At 40.2% G+C, this 22,504-nt stretch overlaps 1 protein-coding gene across 7 annotated transcripts in view; it reads right to left on the reverse strand.

Moving 5' to 3' along the window:
• SPARCL1 (SPARC like 1) overlaps nucleotides 1-22,504 on the reverse strand; it is a 53,270-nt gene that overhangs the window by 27,807 nt on the left and 2,959 nt on the right. The window contains exon 2 of one of the 7 annotated variants that reach the window (XM_025873402.2): nucleotides 9,706-9,774. The exons of 5 other annotated variants lie outside the window; for them this stretch is intronic. The gene's annotated coding sequence lies outside the window, so the exon portion shown is untranslated. Of the gene's footprint in view, nucleotides 1-9,705; nucleotides 9,775-19,716; nucleotides 19,861-22,504 lie in introns of all 7 variants that reach the window. One more of the 7 variants, XM_073891926.1, reaches the window with a different exon arrangement.

A 22,504-nucleotide genomic window follows, 5' to 3' on the forward strand; every position in this document is an offset into this window, starting at 1 on the left:
TAATCTAACCAAAGAGGCAAAGAATCTGTACTCAGAAAACTATAAAATATTCATGAAATAAATTGAGGAAGACACAAAGAAATGGAAAAACGTTCCATGCTCATGGATTGGAAGAACAAACATTGTGAAGATGTCAATGCTACCTAGAGCAATCTACACATTTAATGCAATCCCTATCAAAATACCATCCACTTTTTTCTTTTGTTTTTTTTTTTTAAAGATTTTATTTATTTATTTGAGAGAGAATGAGAGATAGAGAGCACGAGAGGGAAGAGGGTCAGAGGGAGAAGCAGACTCCCTGCTGAGCAGGGAGCCTGATGCGGGACTCGATCCGGGGACTCCAGGATCATGACCTGAGCCGAAGGCAGTTGCCCAACCAACTGAGCCACCCAGGCGCCCCCATCCACTTTTTTCAAAGAAATGGAACAAATAATCCTAAAATGTGTATGGAACCAGAAAAGACCCCGAATAGCCAGAGGAATGTTGAAAAAGAAAAGCAAAGCTGGTGGCATCACAATTCCGGACTTCCAGCTCTATTACAAAGCTGTCATCATCAAGACAGTATGGTACTGGCACAAAAACAGACACATAGATCAATGGAAGAGAATAGAGAGCCCAGAAATGGACCCTCAACTCTATGGTCAGCTCATCTTCGACAAAGCAGGAAAGAATGTCCAATGGAAAAAAGACAGTCTCTTCAACAAATGGTGTTGGGAAAATTGGACAGCCACATGCAGAAGAATGAAACTGGACCATTTCCTTACACCATACACAAAAACAGACTGAAAGTGGTTAAAAGACCTAAATGTGAGATAGGAGTCCATCAAAATCCTAAAGGAGAACACAGGCAGCAACCTCTTTGACCTCAGCCGCAGAGACTTCTTCCTGGAAACATCACAAAAGGCAAGGGAGGCAAGGGCAAAAATGAACTATCAGGACCTCATCAAGATAAAAAGCTTTTGCACAGGGTGCCTGGGTGGCTCAGATGGTTAAGCGTCTGCCTTCGGCTCAGGTCATGATCCCAGGTTCCTGGGATCGAGTCCCGCATCGGGCTCCCTGCTCCTTGGGAGCCTGCTTCTCCCTCTGCTTCTCTCTCTCTCTCCCTCTGTCTCTCATGAATAAATAAAATCTTAAAAAAAAAAAGCTTTTGCACAGCAAAAGAAACAGTCAACAAAACCAAAAGACAACTGACAGAGTGGGAGAAGATATTTGCAAATGACATATCAGATAAAGGGCTAGTATCCAACATCTACAAAGAACTTATCAGACTCAACACCCAGAGAACAAATGATCCAATCAAGAAATGGGCAGAAGACATGAACAGACATTTTTCCAAAGAAGACATCCAAATGGCCAACAGACACATGAAAAAGTGCTCAACATCACTTGGCATCAGGGAAATCCAAATCAAAACCTCAATGAGATACCACCTCACACCAGTCAGAATGGCTAAAATTAACAAGTCAGGAAACGACAGATGTTGGCGGGGATGCGGAGAAAGGGGAACCCTCCTACAGTGTTGGTGGGAATGCAAGCTGGTGCAGCTACTCTTGAAAACAGTATGGAGGTTCTTCAAAAAGTTGAAAATAGAGCTACCCTTCAACCCAGCAATTGGACTACTGGATATTTACCTCAAAGATACAAATGTAGTGATCTGAAGGGGTACGTGCACCCCCATGTTTAGAGCAGCAATGTCCACAATAGCCAAATTATGGAATGAGCCAAGATGTCCATTGACAGATGAATGGATAAAGAAGAAGTGGTATATATATACAATGGAATATTATGCAGCCATCAAAAGGAAGGAAATCTTGCCATTTGCAACGATGTGGATGGAACTGGAGGGTATTATGCTGAGCCAAATAAGTCAATCAGAGAAAGACATGTATCATATGACCTCACTGATATGAGGAATTCTTAATCTCAGGAAACAAACAGGGTTGCTGGAGTGGTGGGGGGTCGGAGGGAGGGGGTGGCTGGGTGATAGACATTGGGGAGGGTATGTACTATGGTGAGCGCTGTGAATCGTGAAAGACTGTTGAATCACAGACCTGTACCTCTGAAACAAATAATACATTATATGTTAAAAAAAAAAAGAAGAAGAAGAAGATAGAAAAGAAGATAGTATGAAGGGAAAAATGAAGGGGGGGGAATCAGAGGAGGAGACGAACCATGAGAGACTGTGGACTCTGAAAAACAAACTGAGGGTTCTAGAGGGGAGGGGGGTGGAGGGATAGGTTAGCCTGGTGAGAGGGCATGTACTGAATGGAGCACTGGGTGTTATAGGCAAAGAATGAATCACGGAACACTACATCAAAGACTAATGATGTAATGTATGGTGATTAACATAACATAATAAAAGAAAAAGAATAAAGACTGAGTGTGGGGGAAAACTAAAATCACTTGTAACCTTATATCACCTTAAATAAACAAATCTATTTAGTTTTTAATGAAAATAACATGTACTTAGCTTGGAGACTTCAATTTAATTCCTCTAAGGGATCCCTCTGAAAATGACTATCCATAACTTCAGAAATTCAAAGAACTAACAGTGGAATGTGTGTTCCATTTATATCTTTAAATAAACATTATTTAAAACTAATAATGGTGCAAAACAAATACTGGCAGTTTATATTATCGAAGTGCCTTGAGTTTACCAAACAGATTTACAAAATGGGATAGTATCTTATTGACCTTTGCAACAACCCCATGATGTGGCAGATGAAGAAAGGGGCTAGAAAGGCTATGACAGGACGTGCTGGAGGTGGGAGAGCTGTTAAGAAAGGGAATTGGCCTTGAACCCAGCTTTCCTGGCTCCTGCACTGGTGCTCTTCCAGCTCTTTTACAAATAAAGATCTCCATTTACCTCTTGCACAAAGATGTAGGGAAGGAGGAAAAAACTCTAAGCCAGTGTTGGGAAAAACTCAGAATTTGCTTTGAATTTTTAAATAAAAAGTTCCCAATATGTTAAGGTTTAAGATTTTGCATACATAGCAATTACATATTTCTTTTCTTTCTTTTTTTTTTCTGTTTAGATTTTTTATTTATTTGACAGAGAAAGACACAGTGAGAGAAGGAACACAAGCAGGGGCTGTGGGACAGGGAGAAACAGGCTTCCCGCAGAGCAGGGAGCCCGATGCGGGGCTGGATCCCAGGACCCTGGGACCATGACCTGAGCCGAAGGCAGACGCTTAATGACTGAGCCACCCAGGAGCCCCACAAATACATTTTTCTATGTTGAAGAAAAGAAGTCTTATCATAGAATGTTCGTTGGGTTATTTGGTATCAAAAATCCCTTTCAATGATGATTTTTATAGTCTAAACAAGGCAAGAACATAGAAATATAATTTCCTTTGAATGAAGTATGTGTTTAAATAAAAATAGTACCAACAACCCACACCCCAAATTCTAAAACATCAGGGATATTGAAAAATACCTTGGAATGAAAAAAAAAACATGTACCTGTCAGAAGAGCTGAATTCTGGCTCCCATACTGTCCTTCACCTTGGGTATGTCACTTACCCTTTCCTAGATACAGTTTTCTCAAGTGCGGAACAATGAAGCAGATGACCTTGATGATCCTTTATCCTATAACTAATATGTTATAGTTCTAAAACTGGAGATAATTCTATAAATCTCATGAACCACAAACTGCTGCTATCTTTTTTCCTTAAACTAAATATATTGTATGATTTTACTGTATCAAAATGAAACATTTTATATTATGGCATTTAATGCTTTAAGCACGTAAGTGGTATCTATTTCCTATCCTTATTATTGATGATAATTTAAAATATTTTATTCTCTTAGTGAATGCTAATGTAAAAAGTCATTGAAAAATGCAGTTTCCTTCCTCTATATTCAGAATTTAACATGCATTCACTCATTTAACCAGTATTTATTAGAGTAAGGAACTACAGTCATTTATATTTTAGATCAGCATATTATTACTATTCTGCTAGCAGTAGGAAACTGTAAAAATACAAAATAGTATAATTTAGTGCAGGGCTTCTTTATCTTGACACTATGAACATTTTGGGGTGGGTAACTCTTCGTAGTATGTAGGATGTTTAGCATTCTTATGCATGTAGGATGTTTAGCAGCATCACTGACTTCTACCCATTAGATTTCATAGCAAGTCCCTCATCCCCAACCAGTCATGACAACCAAAAATGTCTCCAGATATTGCCAAGTATCCCCTGCAGGATAACATTGCCCTGACTGAGAACTACTAGTTTAGGAGGAGATTGGTGCTTTGGGGTTAGAAAGACATGTATTTGAATTTGGTCCAGCAGTTGCCGTCTATGTAATCTTTGGCAAATTATTTAACCCTGTGAGCCTCAGATACCCCATCTAGAATGAGGATAACATCTGTGATGGTTAATTTTATGTGACAACTTGACTGGGCTGCAGGATGCCCAGATATCTGGTTAAACATTATTACTGGGTCTGCCCGTGAGGATGTTTCCAGGAGAGATTAGAATCTGAATTGGTAGACTGTGATGTAAAGCAGATTGGTCTTCCCAGTGTGGGTGGGCTTCATCTAATCTGTTGAGGGTGTGACTAGAACAAGGTGGAGTAAGGGAGAATTTGTTCTTCAGTCTCACTGTTTGAGCTGGGACATTAGTCTTCTCCTGCCCTCAGACTGGGACATATTCCATCAGCCTTTGTTGTGCTCAGACCTTTGGACTAGGGGCTAGAGAGTTATGTAAAAACAACATATTTCCTGGGTCTCTAGCTTGCCGAAGGCAGATCATGGAAGTTATCAGCCTCCATAACTTCATAAGCCAATTCCTTATAATAAATCAATCTCTCTTTCCATCTCTTCCCCCCCCCAACCCTCCAACTATCTTTGTCTGGAAAACCTTGACTAATACAATATCTAAATTAGTTTTGTGGAGATTAGAAGAAATAATAGTTGTAAAAATGCCTGATATCTGGGAGGTACTCAATACATTTTTGTCCTTTTTAAATTTCTTCTTCCATAAAAGTCAAATGGTAATTCTTTTTTTTCTTTTAAATGGTTGGTGTTTTCTTTTTTTCTTTTTTTAAGATTTTATTTATTTATTGGACAGAGAGAGACATAGCAAGAGAGGGAACACAAGCAGGGGGAGTGGGAGAGGGAGAAGCAGGGTCCCCGCTGAGCAGGGAGCCCGATGTGGGGCTCGATCCCAGGACCCTGGGATCATGACCCGAGCCGAAGGCAGACCTTTAACGAATGAGCCACCCAGGCGCCCCTCAAATGGTAATTCTTGAATACAACTCAAAGCCTCAGAAAATAAGTTTTGCTGTGAGATCAAAATAATTTTCCAGTGGAACATTTACAGTCTCTTTGCCTACACATTTACCAAAGTTCTCTTTAACTTCAGGAGTCTTTCCTACATTCACCAAAACTAACAATGAAATTAGGCTAAGAGACTGTTACCATGTTTTCTTATAAATGGTAGCAACATAAAGAGGAAGCAAGAATCATCAAAAGTATTATGGGTTTCAAGACTAATTTCCTTTGTTTTTAGTTTTTATAGCAATATGCAGAGCTAATTAAATGTGAGAAAAGAAATTTCCCTTTAACTTGATCATAGGATCTCACATAATTCTCTTTGTTTTCTTAAATCGAATGCAGCTGAATGGATCAAGAAGAAACATGTGTCAAGTTGGCCAGGGTGTGCGTCACTCCTTCACTCTTTTATGCATTTATTAAGTGCTTACTAGATACCACCTAAGCACAGGACTACATAGTTCCTGTCTGAAGAGTTAAAAAGGAGGAAGTCAAGTACATCAATGATTTAGTATAATGTGATGTGTACATTATGCAACAGAAATAGGGATAAAAGGCATTTGAAATTAGATAATGCTACCCAACAACCCCACTAGCCCCACCCCATCCTGCCCAAAGCTGGTTGTTAAACATTTACCATTGCATAAATATTCTGAGAACTATTTAAAGTTAGAACAGATAAGACCAATTGGATACTGTGGGAAGAAGAAAAGGAAGAGTCTTGGGTTATCTCATTTCTAATTTGGGCAGCTGGGTAAATGGTGGCATTCATCACCAAGATAAGGGATTATAACAGGAAGATACAGTTTTAGAAGAAAGATGATGAATTAGTTTTAAATTAATTGCATTTGAATAGAGACATACTTGGATAAATAGGTCTGGGGTAAGCGTAGAGTTTGGGGCTAAAGATATAGATTTGGATGCTATTAGCATGAGAAGCCATACAGTGAGTACAGCAGAGAGCAGGAGCCACAACCCTGGTGAGTGAAGACCATTTGGTGCCATTAGAGAATGAGGAAAGCTAAAGATACAAAGGATGAGAGAAAGGAGTCACATAAGAAAAAAAAAGTGTTAAATGTCACAGAGAGGTCAAAATAAACAAGGTCAGTGAATTATCCATTGCCTTTGGAAATACAGAGGTTATTGGAGTTGAGGGAGACTAGGTTTGGTGCAATAGTGTTGGCGTAGGCCGGTCTGCAGTTACTGGGGAGTAGAAAAAGGAATGAAGACAATGAATGTAGACCACTCACTTAAGATGGTAGCTAAAGGGGAATGTGTGATCACAGGAAATTTTTATTTGTATTTAAATGTGGTCATTAAAGTATTTTCTATGCTGAAGGGAAAGCATAAATAATGAGTGAGAAGATAAAGGGAGAGAGAGAGGAGATGCAGTAAACAATGATAACCCTAGTGAACTACAACTTTTGGGCTTTATGCTCTGTGACTTTGGCTTTGGTCTTACGACCTGTTTTGGCTAATGGGACATTATCAAGCATGATGCCAGCAGAAGCTCAGTAAGCACTTGCATATTGGGATTTGTCTTCCTATGAAAGCCATTCACCGTGTTGTAAGAAAATTTGGACTAGAGACTAGTTTGGACTGCTAAATGATCAGTGGCCACAGAGAACTCTGGAAGATGAAAGACTACCTGGGATGGTTCAGCCCCAGCAGAGCTCTCAGCTTGCTGGAGCCACATGAGTGACTCCAGACAAAAATCACCAGAAGAACCACCCAGGTGAGTCCCGTTCAGATTGCAGAATCATGTGCAAATAAGGGGATTGGTTTTAAGTGATTTAATTTTGGGGTAGATTGTTATGCATTTAACAGATAAGTGAAATAGGAGGAAAACAGAGAAGTTGCCTGAGTCATTGTGAAGGGAATATTGCAAAGGCTCTGATTCAGGACTTCTGGGCTCTATTACTTAATTTGCATAATCTTGGATACATTATTTAGCTTTTTTGACTTTCAGTTGTTTCTCTGTACAATGATGATGGAATTGAAGTGAGGTGATAGAATCTTGATAAATATTTGCTGGTCTAATATTAAAGCACAGGTGGAAGGTTTAACTTTGAAGAGAAGAGGAATTCTTTGTTCTTTTAGACAGAAGGGAGGAAAGCTTCACAATAAGGATATGTTGAGGCAAGGCCCCAGGATTCATTAAGTTGCACTTAGCTATTCCCCTTTTTACATTTATATAACATTTCGCAGTTATAAAATACTCTCTTGTATACGGTCTCATTTGATCCAATAAGGAAAGTAGGTAGACAACATTTGACTGTAAAAAAGTGGAAGCCTGAAAAATCTGAATTACTTGGCTAAATGTGCAGGCTTAAGAGGTGAGCAAGGATTAGAATGCAGTGCTTTGGACCCAGAATGCAAAATTCTCTCATGGCTTCAGAACAGGCTACAGACTAAAAATGAGAGATTCTGGCTTCGGGCCCTGGCTCTGCCAAGTACTAAATATTACTTTGAGCAAATTACTTCATCTCTCCAAATTTCATGTATAGAATGCAAATAACAATTCCTTGCAATGTCAAAGGGAGCCAGTGAGGTGGAGAAGCTCTTTGCAAACTCTGAAGTAACACACACATGTAACTGATTATTGTTTCCATCACTCTGCCTGGTGCATCTCATCAATATTATCACTGTGGGCGCCTGGGTGGCTCAGTCGGTTGAGCGACTGCCTTCGGCTCAGGTCATGATCCTGGAGTCCCGGGATCGAGTCCCGCATCGGGCTCCCTGCTCAGCAGGGAGTCTGCTTCTCCCTCTGACCCTCCCCTCTCTCATGTGCTCTCTCTCTCTCTCTCTCTCATTCTTTCTCTCAAATAAATAAATAAAATCTTAAAAAAAAATATTATCACTGTGGTCGTTTATGTCTTGTATTAGGTGTGTTATAAAGAAAACGAATCTTGGGCGTTTGGGTGGCTCAGTTGGTTGGGTGACTGCCTTTGGCTCGGGTCGTGATTCCAGAGTCCCGGGATTGAGTCACGCATCGGGCTCCCTGCTCAGTGGGGAGTGTGCTTTTCCCTCTGACCCTACCACCTCTTGTGCTCTCTCTCTCTCTCAAATAAATAAAATAAAATCTTAAAAAAAAAAAAAAGAAAATGAATCTTTAGTGTTCCTTTACTTTTTCCCCTCCATCCTTCCATGTCTTCCTCTCCTTGGTGATCTTAAGCTGCCCAAGAGTCCTAGTTCTGGAACATTTTTACATTTAGTTCACTCATTAAAAACAAACTCAAACAGACTTGTCCTCTATTCCCCACATTTAAATTCGAGTTTTCTACATGCATCTAATCCATACTTAGGAGATAAGGGTATTCCTGAATTACTGTCTTTCTAGTCTCACGTAAGATGTAGTTTCACATTGGCCTTAGCCCAAAGGAGCTAATACAGTGCTGAGAATCTTGGCATAGCCCCATGGGAAGACATACTAAGACATGAAATAAGTATAGGGTTTGTTACATGACCTCTGGTGACCCATTGTGCAGGCTTTTTGAGAGTCAACCCAATATTTCCTGTATGGTCCCTGATTATTTACTGTGTCCAGAATGGGACTATTTTTTATGGGTCTCATGTTTATTTTCATCCTGAAATAAAAGACAAAATTTAAAGACAGAATATGACTGCGTCATTTAGAATGACCCAAGTGGGAAAACACCTTGAATATTCACTTAAAAAGCAGATGACTATGTTATACTTTTAAAGACTAGACCTTGTGGAACAATCTAGTATTCAGAATGTAGAAGGACTTGAGTTCTCATGCTGTGTTCCACTTTGTCCTTTAGACCAGTCACTGGGCATTTTTGCCTCACTGAGCTGATCGTATTTGCCACACACTGATCAAAATAATTTCACAGCCTTTAGCTTATTTTAAGAACTGAACAAATGTGCTGATTTGTATAAATAAGACAGAGTGGAGAACTTTCCTGGGAAATGAGAGATATTTTGAAAACAACTGTCATACTGAAGATGACAGGGAGGCTTAATTAGCTGATGCTTGCAAAGTACTTTGAAAATGAAACCCATGATGTCCTTACTAAGCATGATGAATACCATTTAATCTTGGATAAGTAAAAAGTCATATATTTTGAGACATTTAAATTTGGTGTGTGTCTTCTACAAAATGCAGATTGTTCTTTTTGTAAAAAGAACAAATAAAACTCTTGTGAAAAATCCAGAAATGAGACAAATTTTTGAATACAAAGTTATTAGTCTTGAGGACTTAAATATGGAGAGCTGATGTGAAATTAGATCATGTTTTTTCGCCCAAATGTATGAATCTATTCAGAGGCATCGGCATAGCTGAAAGAACACTTGGTACCGAGTTGAAAGATCTGAGTTCCAGAACTGAGCTGCCTTTGCCAGCCAAGAGACTTTTTGTCAAGTCACTGGTTTCTTCATCTACAAAACAGAAAAAATTATAGTACCTCTCCTATTTATCTTCTAGGGTTGTTCCGAGACTCAAATGTGATCATATAGTCATTTGGTGATTGCACCTGTAAAAATGAAATGAAAGATATCATTTCTTTGAAACATTCAAAGTTTCAAAGAAAGCAAAAATGGCTTAATAAGTCTAATAATTAATACTTCACAGAGACTTTAATTCATCCCTTTCGTGTTCTTAAGTTCTTTCTTTCCTTTGTACCACTCTTTCTTTTCATGGGTCTAGAGAGGTTAGAGGTGAGAGATGGCAGGGAACTTTGAGGAGAGCTTTTCCCTTCTGTTAGAAACAGAGTGTCTTGTTACCAAACTTTCAGGAAAACCTCATCTGGAATGTTAACAGATGACAACTAGACTGCATTTTATAGGAATGGCCTTTTGGGGGAAACCTAGGATTTGAAATTTTAAATGCCTGAAGTTCTTCTACTGGCCAGCCCATGTTGCATCAAAACAAACATCCAGATAAAACATTTGGCATGACAGAAACAGATCTCCCCTTTAAGAACCAAACATCTACGAATGTCAACTCTATTCTAACTTGCACGGGTAGCTGTCTTGAGACAATTTCTAACGTTTCTTATTTAACACACATAAACATTACAGGACAGTAAAGATAGCTGTTGCTCCTCCTATTGAGTGGTCTAATTCTCTGCCACTCCAGTCTGGACTGGCTTTAGTTACTTGACCAAATGATTGAGGTAGAAGTGATATTCTAGGACTCTAGAGTTTAGCTCATAAGAAGCTTTGGAATTTTGACTTATGTTCACCCAACGATAGTTTTATTGAAAAACTAGGTTTTTATCATTAACTGTTATATATAATAGGTAATGTAATGGCTTATATTTTTTGAGATTTTACTATATGCCAAGTACTATGCTAAGCACTTCACCTATGAACCATCCGTGTATTCCTACCTGTCGCCTCACCTCCACTTCATAGAGTATCCATCCAGTGAGAGCTTCCTGAGTTCTGTGCCACTGTGCCCCGTCATGAATGAGGAACATGCAAGATTTCAAAAGGTATTGTTTTTCAGGGACATTCTCAAAGATTTCTCTCTCTCCAGCTTGGGAGAAATTAGTACATTCTCCCTCGTCTATAACGTGTAATTGAAGGATTACTTTATTTTTAGAGGATCCCACAGGCTTATCTTAGGCAAGACTGTACAACAGCCATGTTTCCACACCTCTTCATCATTCCTCCTGGAGTGATTCCTCCTCATCTGATTGTACCACTCACCACTCACTAATCTCATTGGGTCTCATTTCACAACTCTATACAAGAGGGACCCATGAAGGCAGTGCTCTGTTCTTTCCCTCAGGCGTTTGCCAGCCCTTCTGAAAGTTTCCACCACTGCCTGTGTTAAAAATGGTTCTAACAGACTATGGGAGCGTGAATACCTGAGCAAACATGGTGTCTTTTTTTTTTTTTTTAAGATTTCATTTTTAGGTAATCTCTACACCCAACATGGGGCTCTAACTCACAACACTGAGATCAAGAGTCATATGCTCCACCGAGTGAGCCAACCAGGTGCCCTGCAAACATAGTGTCTTAAAACCAGTTACAGGTTTTCACTGACCTATAGACAAGGTCAATTCTTCTGACTTTTGTAAATCTCAGACTCTGATCCCACTGCTTCCTATCATATCCTATAGATGATTAGGTAACTGAAATTGAATCAAGTATAGGAAAAACGCTTTGCTTTTGGAGCTATTTGAGAGTGGTGCAATGTGAAAAATTATTTTGGCTATATTTATTTTTCTTTGCTCAATCATATTATTGATGAGGGAACAGGAGGCAAGGTGAGGACAAAGCAGAAGCTGACACCCCCCAAGCGCCCCCCCATATATGTGACATTCCTCATGCACTCCTGGCTGCCCTAAAGCTAAGGAAAGAAAAAACAAATAGTTAACTTACAGAGATTACAATCCTGCAAGACTAAAGTCTCCCTCAGTTTACAAATGTTTTAGCAATCTCCAAAGCATTTCTATCAAAGGCCTAGCTTCCAGAAGGAAACGTAGATACAATTAAATGTCCTTATAACCTGCAGCTCATTAACAGATACTTGAAGCGGGCAGAGTGTACTGTTCCTCCAAGGAAGCTCCTAACTATATTCATGTTAATGCCTTGCTAGAAGGAAAAAAAAACCCTTAACTTGACAATGGCAAGGCCTCTAGTATCTTGTAGGTCCTCTTTAGCATATGAAAGTTCTTTTGAAAACCTCCCTTTTCCTTACCTCCCCCAACCCCATAGTATATAATTAGCTACCCTTCACAACCCTGGGGCAGCAGCTCTTTCTGCCCACAGGCCCTGTCCCAGTGCTTTAATAAACCACCATTTTGCACTCAAGAATTCCTTCTTGGTTGTTGGCTCCAGACCTCACCCTACTGAACCTCACCTATATTCCAAAACCCCATCATTATGATATCTGTCCTTTTATTTCCTTTTTCTCTGTGCATGCAGGGTTTTCTTGTATCTACATTGATCCCCCCCCATCTTTTTGCATATTCTTTGGATTAACAGACAGCTGAATATAGCCAGAGGTGGATGTACTACAGAGCTAAGAAGCTTAAGTTTTAGAGCTCTTCACTTGAACGGGCTCTTTACAAAGCCCTGTACCTAATTTTTATTTTTTATATTAAAAAAGAAGGCCCCATACATACAGTAAACTTTTGGTTCACAAATTCTGAATCTACTCCTGAGCACGGCTCCCCTGAAGGCCTGTGGCATTTGTCATGTTGCAGGACTTAATAACTGAATGAGGGGCGCCTGGGTGGCTCAGTCGTTAAGCGTCTGCCTTCAGCTCAGGTCGTGATCCCGGGGTCCTGGGATGGAGGCCCGCATCGGGCTCCCTGCTCGGCGGGAAGCCTGCTTCTCCCTCTCCCACTCCCCCTGCTTGTGGTCCCTCTCACTGTCAAATAAATTAAAAACAAACAAACAAAAACCTGAACGATTTGCTTCATGTTGTTAATGGCATGACAGTTCACCTTTTGAAGCCTAGCCCATGATAAGATCAGATCTCTTACTCCTGTTCTCTCTGCCTTTAGCTCTTTTCTCTACACCCCACTCTCCCAATTTATTTCATTCCCTACTTTCCTGAAATTTCTTTCCCCTGAATGTCAGATTCTTGGCTTTCTGCTCTGACTATTCTTATTTAAGTTTCCCTTATTAGTTAAACTCAACCAGCACAATAGAAAGCCTCTTTGGATTCAATGGAAATTGTCCCTCTTTTGTTAACAAAGTCGGTTGTTAAGCGCTGCTAGTTGGGAGAGGAATTTCAAGTGCTTAAAGCTCTGTGAATGTACCAAGAACTATTCATTGGGGTAGTTCTCTTCCAGGATTAAGAAAACAGCAAATCATACCTAAGAACAGTTCCAAATAGCCTCATTCTCATGGTGTTGGGATCTGCTGGGGAACAATGGTGGGCTTTGATGAGTAGCTCTTGTGAGAACCACTAATGAAAGGACTCACTCCAGGCATAAGTCCCTCCAGGATTCAGCACATGGTTGAAGCCTCTCATAGGCCTTGGTGAGGGCCAACACATTAAGCAGGGAGAACAATGGCTTTTCCCAATGGTGCAATGTTGCACATTACCTGTCTTCCCTGAAAGCAGCAGATACACTAGCCCTAATGGATTTTATGGCTGAGGTTTGAGAAGTTCTTTGAAAATAGGGTGAAAAACCTGGGCATATTTATGCCTTCCAAGGGGAAGCTCCAGAAGATTTATTCAAGCAAGGAGAGGACACAGCTGATCTACAGCTGTTAATTCTACCTCTCCCACACTGGGAAAAGATTTCCCTCCAACTAAATATCTAGAAACCTTCCATCTGCTCTTCCAGATCCACACCATATCCACTCTCCAAGCCTTCTCCAAACTGAGCTTTCCCAGAACCTGTATGAATCACATCTTCCAGTTCTCTTGCCCTTATGCTTTCTGTTGGGTTCACCTGGTGGGGTGCACTGCAGGAGAAATTTGAGGGAAGGAGGAGTGCAAAATCAGGGAATACATTTTCTCAGCTCCCTCTCTGTGACTATGCCCCTCTCGTGAAGGTCATAGCTCCCCTCAGTGACCTTCTCTATGCAGCATTTTCTGGCTGAGTTTAGAAAATGCTCCCTTCCCTGGCATGTACAAACTTAGTTCTTATTAGCCTGTTCTCAGAACCCCTTGTGGCTTCCCTATACACTGCCCACACCTTGATAAATAATCCCTTAAGACATTCTCTCAGATCCCAAATTCAATTTTTCTGCCTGGATCTATCATTTCTGGAACCTTGACCAAAAAACACTTGATTCAAAAGTTAAGATTCATGGGTTTGAATATTTTCAGATCCTCTGCCAATGAAGCTGTCTCCTGCTCCCCCGTGCTGCCTGTTTCAAGTCTGTCTAATAGTTGCTGTGGGGACCCACTTGGAACCCTTGAGCTGGTATGACGGTTATTGAAAGCTGAGGGCATCTGAGATTCAACAGATGCAGAAAGAAGCCTTCTTGGAGCTTCCCTTATCTGACTAAACGCAGGACCTTATGAGAAATGAAAAATGCCATAAATTCCCTCCTCAGGGTAGCTTCTACTCCCAGGAGAGAGCCCAAGAGTAAGCCTACCATAAATTCCTCTCCAGGAGAGTTTTATGGCTCTGAAGAAGAAAGACCACTTATATGTATATAATCACACATTTTCACAAACTCTCTTATCTCCAGTTTGTTCTAAAAACCCATTTGTCTTTCCTAAAGAAACCTTTTGTCCTTTCGTAGAAGCTGTTTCTTCCCTCACTCATTCCTTTTCCCTACTAAGTTAGATGTATAAGCCTTAAACTTTAACTCTTTAAGGAGCCAGCTCCTGGGTGCATACAGATAAACCTTTTTCTCCTGTTAACCTGTCTTTTGTCAGTTTAATTTGCAGACCCCAGACACTGAACATGAGCGGGTAGAGGAAAAAGTTTTTCCTCCTCTGTAGTGCCTTAGCTGAGGCACATTTTTCTTTTTAAATGGAACATAGCAGTCCTCATCTTTGGAGAGAATCCAAAGCTACAAGGTATTCAAATGTGATTAGCACTCAATAAAGATGATTTTGCTGCTATAATCATAAGATTTGAAGAGTGAACTGAAGAGTTTTAGAAAGAAATATGGGCAAGTAGCTCTGGGAGTATTTTGTGTTAGAACACGGCTTTTTTTTTTCACTTTAAAGTACTCTCCCATTTTGCTTTTCATACAATCTCTAGAATGTTATGACACCAGGATTAATCCGGAACCTTAGGAAGTAAATTAGTCTCTCTGTTCTTTTCCCCTCCATTTTGCAGTCTTTTTCTATGCCAAAGGAAATCCAACTCATTAGCTCAGGCTGACTACAGACTGTAAACCTCTGTTCTAAAAATCACTGTTTTGGGGTAGTTAGTCCCAAAACATGCAGAAATTTGCCTCATCAAGAGTAGTCTAGGGGCACCTGGGTGGCTCAGTTGGTTGGGCGACTGCCTTTGGCTCAGGTCATGATCCCAGGGTCCTGGGATTGAGCCCCAGTAGGGCTCCCTGCTCAACAGGGGGCCTGCTTCTCCCTCTGCCTCTGCCATTCCCACTGCTTGTGCTCTCCTGCTCTCTCTCTGCCAAATTAATAAATAAAATCTTAAAAAAAAAAAAAGAGTAGTCTAATTAGCCACACTGAAACAAAATTGTCTTTTGGATGAATAATAGTGTATAAGGGAATCTGCTGTTAATTCTTTTGGGACAATGACTATTTTTGATAGTTTCATGGCACTAAAATGTACATACTACATTCAATAACTACACTATGGATCTCTAGAGATATTAGCCCTGTTATCAGGGTGCTGGGAATGTGAGGTGAGTCAGCTACTTCCAGCCATGATTACAACCTCAGACCTTATTGTGGCCACCATCCAAATACAGAGGATTTGGGAAAAATAAAACAACAAAAAAACCAAACATAGAATAAGCATGGGCTAATTTCTGTCTGTCACCTTTTGGGTAAAGAAAAGAAGTTAATCATATCCAGAGCTCAGACTATAGTAACCGTCTACTTTCCTACCCAGAGTATTTTTCAAATTATAGGAAAACATTTGCTTTTGAAATCCATCACATTCAATTGTTTTCAGATTACAAGGAGACATCAATCAGCTGTTTTTATCAGTGGCTAAAGCCCCCATACCTATCTAAGAAGCTGTTAAATGCAAGATCATTGGGAATACCAAGGTTTAAACCAAAAGTTTTCCAAGTTTAAAACAAAAACTTCTAGTATCTTCCTCTACCCATATTTTAGGAAATTACTGAAAAGTTTCCTGGAAAGAGCTTAACCTGCACTCTACTGTGAGGTCCTCAAAGGCTACTGTTATGTGCTGACACTGGGGATCCGGGAAGAAAAAGAGAGGAAGAGAGGACATTTAGGGTTCAGCATTTGTGTTTTAATTCTCCTGAATTCCAACAGAATGCTACATGGATTTAGAGTTAGCTCAAAGTTTTTTGGTTTCCAATAAAAGGTTGAGGGAACCCTCTGAACGAATGGCTTGAGAGCTAAAAAATGATTCCAGAGGGCTAAGAGAACATGAAGATCTGAGCAAACATGGTGTCTTAAAATTAGCTACAGGTTTTCACTGACTTACAGTCAAGGTCAATTCTTCTGACTTTTGTAAATCTTGGTCATCCTTGCTACTGGCTCCCTATCATATTATATAGATGATTAGGTTCTGAAGATGAGTCAAGCGTAGTAAAAATGTTTTGCTTTTGGATGTATTTGAGATTCATTAAATGGTGGATCTTATCCTTGTTCATATATTTATATTAACTTTATGGCTGTAGCACTTTGATTTGGGCCTAGGGTAATTTCTATCCTATAAAAAAACCATTGCTCCACTCATATTCAATTAAAAACCTAATAGATAACTGGATGCTCCTTCTAAACATTTTGCCCATTTTTGGGGGGGATAAGCTGCAAATCTGGATTTTATACATAGTCTGTGACTAGTAATTATGTAGTTGTGATAGATATTTGATTAGAACGTGGTTAGGATTTTATTGTTTCAGCAATTACAGACTTATGCCAGGTACTTGGAAAATATGTATTTCCATAAATGACTATTTTGAGAACTGTCTCTGTTAATCTTATTTAGGTTTCAGGAATTTGGGGTGACCCTTCTTCAAGCAGCACTGCAGTTTCTCATTATCTTTAAGTGAACAGGTAGCTGAAAGGGTGGCATAGGACACTGAAGATGGCAGGAACAGATTATAGGAGGATATTGGATTTAATAACTCACTTTTTTCTTGTTTAACATATTCCAAATTCAATAAAAAATGTCATCTTGCTGAATCAAAAATGTGTGTGTGGAGAGTGGCTCAAAATTTGCTTTGCAAATGGATGCTTGAGAAAATCCCCAGAAACTCCAGCATCGATATAAAAATGTTTTTCCTTCTTATGAGGACGGGAGTCGTAATAGATTATGACCGCCATTCGTACTCAAGGCAAGAGAAAGTCACTGCAACCTTTCTGAATAGTTGCCTAAGGGAAGGCAGACAGAACACAGGCACACCCTCTGCTTGAAGCCTCTTTGTTTGGCTTCCTTTTGTATCAAAAAGATTGGCTTTCACCCTAGGAGAGGTTGTAATTGGATTTTAGCATGAAAGGAGGTTGTAATTAGATTTCTCAGCAGGTCTACAAGTTCTGTCTCTGGAAAAACAAGGAAAAGGGCCTGGATATCCTTTCCTCTAGCTGGGAAAGTAGCCCAGCTGAGCCCAAAGGGACTGGACTAAAGGCACAGGAAAAATAGGCCATGCGTGTGTCAGCCACCCCTGACTGATGGAGCTATGTCAGCTCTGGCCTCTAGGACCAGTGTCCTGTCCTTTAGATGGAGGGTGGAAAGCAGTGCATGTGATAGCTAAATATGGCTTGGATGCTGCTTTGGTAGGGAATATTTCTGAGTGGAACCCTCTGACTCTTGGTCTATCTCCTGATGTCCAGAAATTTCTATCTCTTAGAGAAGGGAAGGGAGCCTAAAGTTTGGCAATCCCTAGAATGTCATTCTCCAGCTAGATTTAGGAGTGAACTTACACAAACTACCAGAATATATTTTGGGTACTCTAATTCATTATGAGTTCTTATTTGTGATTGGTTGCATTTCAGTTTCTAGGATATATTCTAGGAAGTTTAAATTAGAATAAGATTGGGTCACAGTAGACTTTTGTATCTGATTTCTTTTCAGTTTCTGTAGTTTTGTAGGACATTCGTTCACTTGTTTCATTTGAAGTACTAATTTAAATTTAAACTTAAAAAGGTAAATCGTGTTTTTGAAGTTCTGCATGTTCTCTTGCTGCTTAAATCTACCTATTCTAACCATCTCTCTCCACTGGGCACTCCTTGTGTCACTATACACCTCTTCTCTCTTTTTATCTACCTTTTCTTTTCTCTTAAGCAATAACAAGCTGGCTGACCACTGCACTAGTGTAAACAGGTATCCATTCCTCTAAGGAAGGAACAGGCTTGGAGTCCATTCTTTTCTGTCTCTTCTAGTGGCCATGTAAATAACTCCTTGGAAATTTTAGTGCTGGCAGTTATTGTTTGAAGTGAATTTCCCTCATGTTGCCTGGAGTTCCGCAGGCAGCTGAGCTGCCCTCTCTCCCCCTAGAGGCTCCTTCGCAGGCAGCTTCAGCCAAACTTAAAAGTTCTCCCCCTCCCTTCTAGGCCAAGGAAACTAAACAAACCTTCCTTTAACATTTTTGGTTTTCAGGGCAGATTATGACTATTGATCTGTTCATCTTACCTTGTCTAAAGTCCAACAAACTGAGAAAGACACCCCATATATCCTAGAAAAAAGAGGTTTGCTTTGACTGTGTTCCTTATTTTATTTTTCTTCTTACTACTGGCGTATTGTTTCTTAGACCATGTATATCCATGCTTCTAAATAAGGCCAGGTAGATCTTCTGCTGAATTCATTTATGTCAGAGGAAGACTGTAGGCTGCTATTTTTAGTAATTATTATAACTATGGAAAATTTTCCTTTCAGGGAAATGTAGTAAACAAAATGATTATCCTAGGATTTTCATAATCAAACTGAAACAGACCATTTTCCTTCACCCTGTCTTTACAAGATAGCCAAAGGCTTTGTTATTAGAGAGGAAACCCTTCAGTCACCCTTCAGTCATTTCAGCTGACATCCGCATATGGTCACCTGATCCAGAGTTAACACTGATGCTTCAGGGCTTTTAAGGTATTAATGAGTCTCTTGGGAGAGCTCTGTAGCTTGACATTAGGGTTATCTGAAGGATTACAAAAAAGATGCTCTTCTATTTTGAGTTCTCTCCTGAGTTACCATCTACATCAAGGTGTCCTAGCTCTGTGAATGATACAGATTTTCTGGAGCTCTGACCTTCAACTGGCTGTCATTTTTTCTAACCCAACCTACTACCACGTGGGGCCGACTAAGAGATAAACATGGTTAATGCCAGTTGGGGCATTGAGTCTAACCAGAATTTGACAGAGACGGTAAAGATACACATTAAATATGAATCAAGCAGAGGATAAAAACACTTAGTGCTCAGGCAAAAGGGCATCATGGAGAGAGTTGCTTAGGATTTGCATCTCCTGTTGCTCTGCTCTTTGCTCTCCCAGGAGCTGGCCTTCTCTCTGTTCCTCAAATAGCCCATGATCCCACTTGCTACAGGGTCTTTGCACAAGGTGTCACATTCAGAATTCTCTTGCCAGCTCCCATTCACCCCAACTACCACCACCCAACACACACACACACACACACACACACACACACACACACGCACGCACGCACACAAGCACACACAGAGACACCAGAGAGTAAAACCGATTTAGCTTCAGATCAGGGAAAGCCGTCACTGACTTTCCGCAGGGGTCAGGCTCCTTACATACTTTCTTAGAACGAAGGTGCTTTGTCCTTTTAACACTTATTTCAGCATATAATTATATATACTACATATTCAAATATACTGTGAATTTTTCACCCCCCAGAATTATGCTATGAAAAGGAGGGACTTGCCTTATATTTTAGTGCTTCCGAGATCTCTCACATTAAAGACCACTGTCTCAATGACTTCATTTTGAACAACAAAGTGCCATTTCAGGAAAACAGCCTGAAATGATCTCAAGCAATGCTCATTTTTGTCATGCTTAAGGCGGTCATCTTGACAATAAAAAAGGAGATAAAGATATTTCAAGCAGATGTGGTAATTATTCTTGAGGTATGATTTCATTATTGCAAGTGTTGGAACTGCAGTTTTAGAAAACCACACTTTATAGACTCAAGTGGTCTCAAATAAGTCCTTCTGATGTGGGGAACAAAGGCAAAAGAGAAATTAAATTTCCTTACTACCTACAGCCCATTGACAAGTCCCTGAAACAGGCAGACTGACACTCCTCTAGGGACTCAGCTGCCTAGAGGTTAATACTTTGCTAAGGGCAAAAGGCGATCTTAGCCCGACCCCCCAGGATCCTGTAAGTCTACTTGAACACGCAAAAATTCCTTTGGAAACTTCCTTTATCTCTACCCGCCAAGACACCTGTTGGCAATCATCCCCCAAGCACGGGACCCACCGATATACACCTGAAGGGACTCACGACTGAGACTTTGCTTTTACGAAACAGTAAGAATAAATGACCTTTTCCTAACAATAGCTGGCCCCCTCAAGGTCCTGGAAACCTTGTTTTCAAAATACCTGGGAGGCTTGCACTGTCCCTAACCCCCTCCCAGCCTCAAAGTACAGAAGCAGCCACTCGTCATGAGCCCACTGCAGCTCTTTCTGCCAAGGGCCCTGTCCCTGTGCTTTCATAAAACCGCCTTTTTGCAACGAAGACGCCTCGAGAATCCTTTCTTGGCCGTCGGCTTTGAACCCTAACATCTTTCCTATATCACTTGAAAGAGGGCTGGGAAAAGCAATAAAGTAATTAATACATAGAGATCATTACCGTAGAAAGAGAATTTATGCATGGGGATCCAATTGGCAGCATTGGTAGATTTTTCAGAAGTGTGTTATAAACAACCTTCAGAGGACTGATGATGCACTAGTCTGTATTAGAAAATTACAGAGTGGATTCAGTGAGTAGATCTTAGGCATCCTAAGTATACATTACAATATACTATCCATTTGTGCATTTAGGTTGGCCAAAGACTTTGGCTGAGGATCTTTTCATTAGAAAAATAAAGATGGCTTTGTATTTGAGGTCACCTTGTGTTTGGGCATAAGCACTTTTTATTAATGTGATGATTTGTTGAAGGACAGTCTCCCTAACTACACAGTGAGAGCCACCAGAGCACAGCCCCTCTCCGTACTCAGTCCTGCAGCACCTCTGGCATTTCTCATGACACAGAACACTGAATACTTGAGTTGTCTGAGACATAAGATTACTTATTTTCATAATTGCATGGCATGGACAACACTGGAGAAACTAAAACAGAAATTTTAATATAAAGCATCTTAATGAAAGATAAGATTTTAGTAACCTTTTTTACTCTATTGTTAATCAAGATGATAATTTTCTTTATTCTTTATAAATGTAAAAAAAACCCTTTTCTTTTCTTTTTTTTTTCTCTTCAGACATTCAAGGGTTCACATTTATACGATGATAATTCTGAGGCCTGTATTCATTACAGTTTACTCATTGGGAAATTCCAAGTTTTAAAAGAAGCTATTCCCATCAGTTAGACATACTGATGAAAAGTATTAAAAGAACTACTACTTACTGAGCACTTTCACCCATTGTTTCAGTTGATCCTACAACAATCTTATGAATTAGCTGTTATCCTCATTTAACAAGTAGGGGAAACTGAGGCCTGGCAAGCCGAATAGTCAACCTTGACCACTGGTCAGACATTGGAATAAGAGCCTTACAGACACTATCTCATTAAATTCCCACAACAGTTTTATGACTCTTATCATCTCTGTTTTACAGATGAGAAGACAGAGGCAAGGAGTGGATAAGATAAAAGACTAGAGAGTGCCAGGATGTGAGCCCAGGCAGCCTGCCCCAGGATCCCCCTGGATAACCACTCTACTGTGGTGCATCGGGAAGATGGGAGTAGCCAGTGGGAACTTGGAAAATGGATTTATTCCAGGCTGTGCAGTATGTGCTATGAAGGGAGGTTATTTCTATCTTTTTTCTTTTGCCTTCCCAGGTGTTTTCCCCCTGCACTCCAGAGGAAACTGGTCACTGTTTTAGTAGCTTTCTTGTTCATTCTCTTAGCACCTATTCATTGAATCTCTAAAGGAAACATTTAGCTACTACAATGGGTGTACATAAGTTGGTTGCATAAGAGGAAGGAAGCAAGCCGGGGCTGGAGACTTCATTTCTAAAGAAGGATTCTAGAGCCGACTAAGAGTTACTTCACAGAGTGGGTCATGAAACTCCAGTCTCTCTATGCCCTTTCATTGCTATGACGACCGGGGGGGGGTGGGGGGCCTCCTGCTACATGTGGCCAGAAAAAGCAGTGGATGTTTCAATGCGAGGAGTGTAGGCGAGAGGTTTAAAAAAAAACAAAAAACAAAACCCAAACCCTTTCATTTGAATTTCAGTTAGAAAGGAAAAAAAACACCCCCAGAGCAAGTCACAACTCCTATTCTTCCCTTTAGAAAAGGTAAGAAAGGAGAAATGTTGGGGGCCTTCTTCGCTGTCCAACTAGGCCAATAAAACAGAACTGGCTGCAAAGCAGCATTTCGTCTCTCTCTCTTAATGGCAATCTGCAACAGAAAACTCCCCTTGGTTTCATTTGACTTGGCCATTAAGAAGCAACTAATTGATAAAGGAGTAAAAGACTGACGGTAATCAACAGG

The sequence above is a fragment of the Callorhinus ursinus genome, unplaced genomic scaffold (assembly GCF_003265705.2).
Source record: "Callorhinus ursinus isolate GAN/ISIS: 27379988/994484 unplaced genomic scaffold, GSC_fseal_2.0 scaffold4, whole genome shotgun sequence".
NCBI lineage: Eukaryota > Metazoa > Chordata > Mammalia > Carnivora > Otariidae > Callorhinus > Callorhinus ursinus.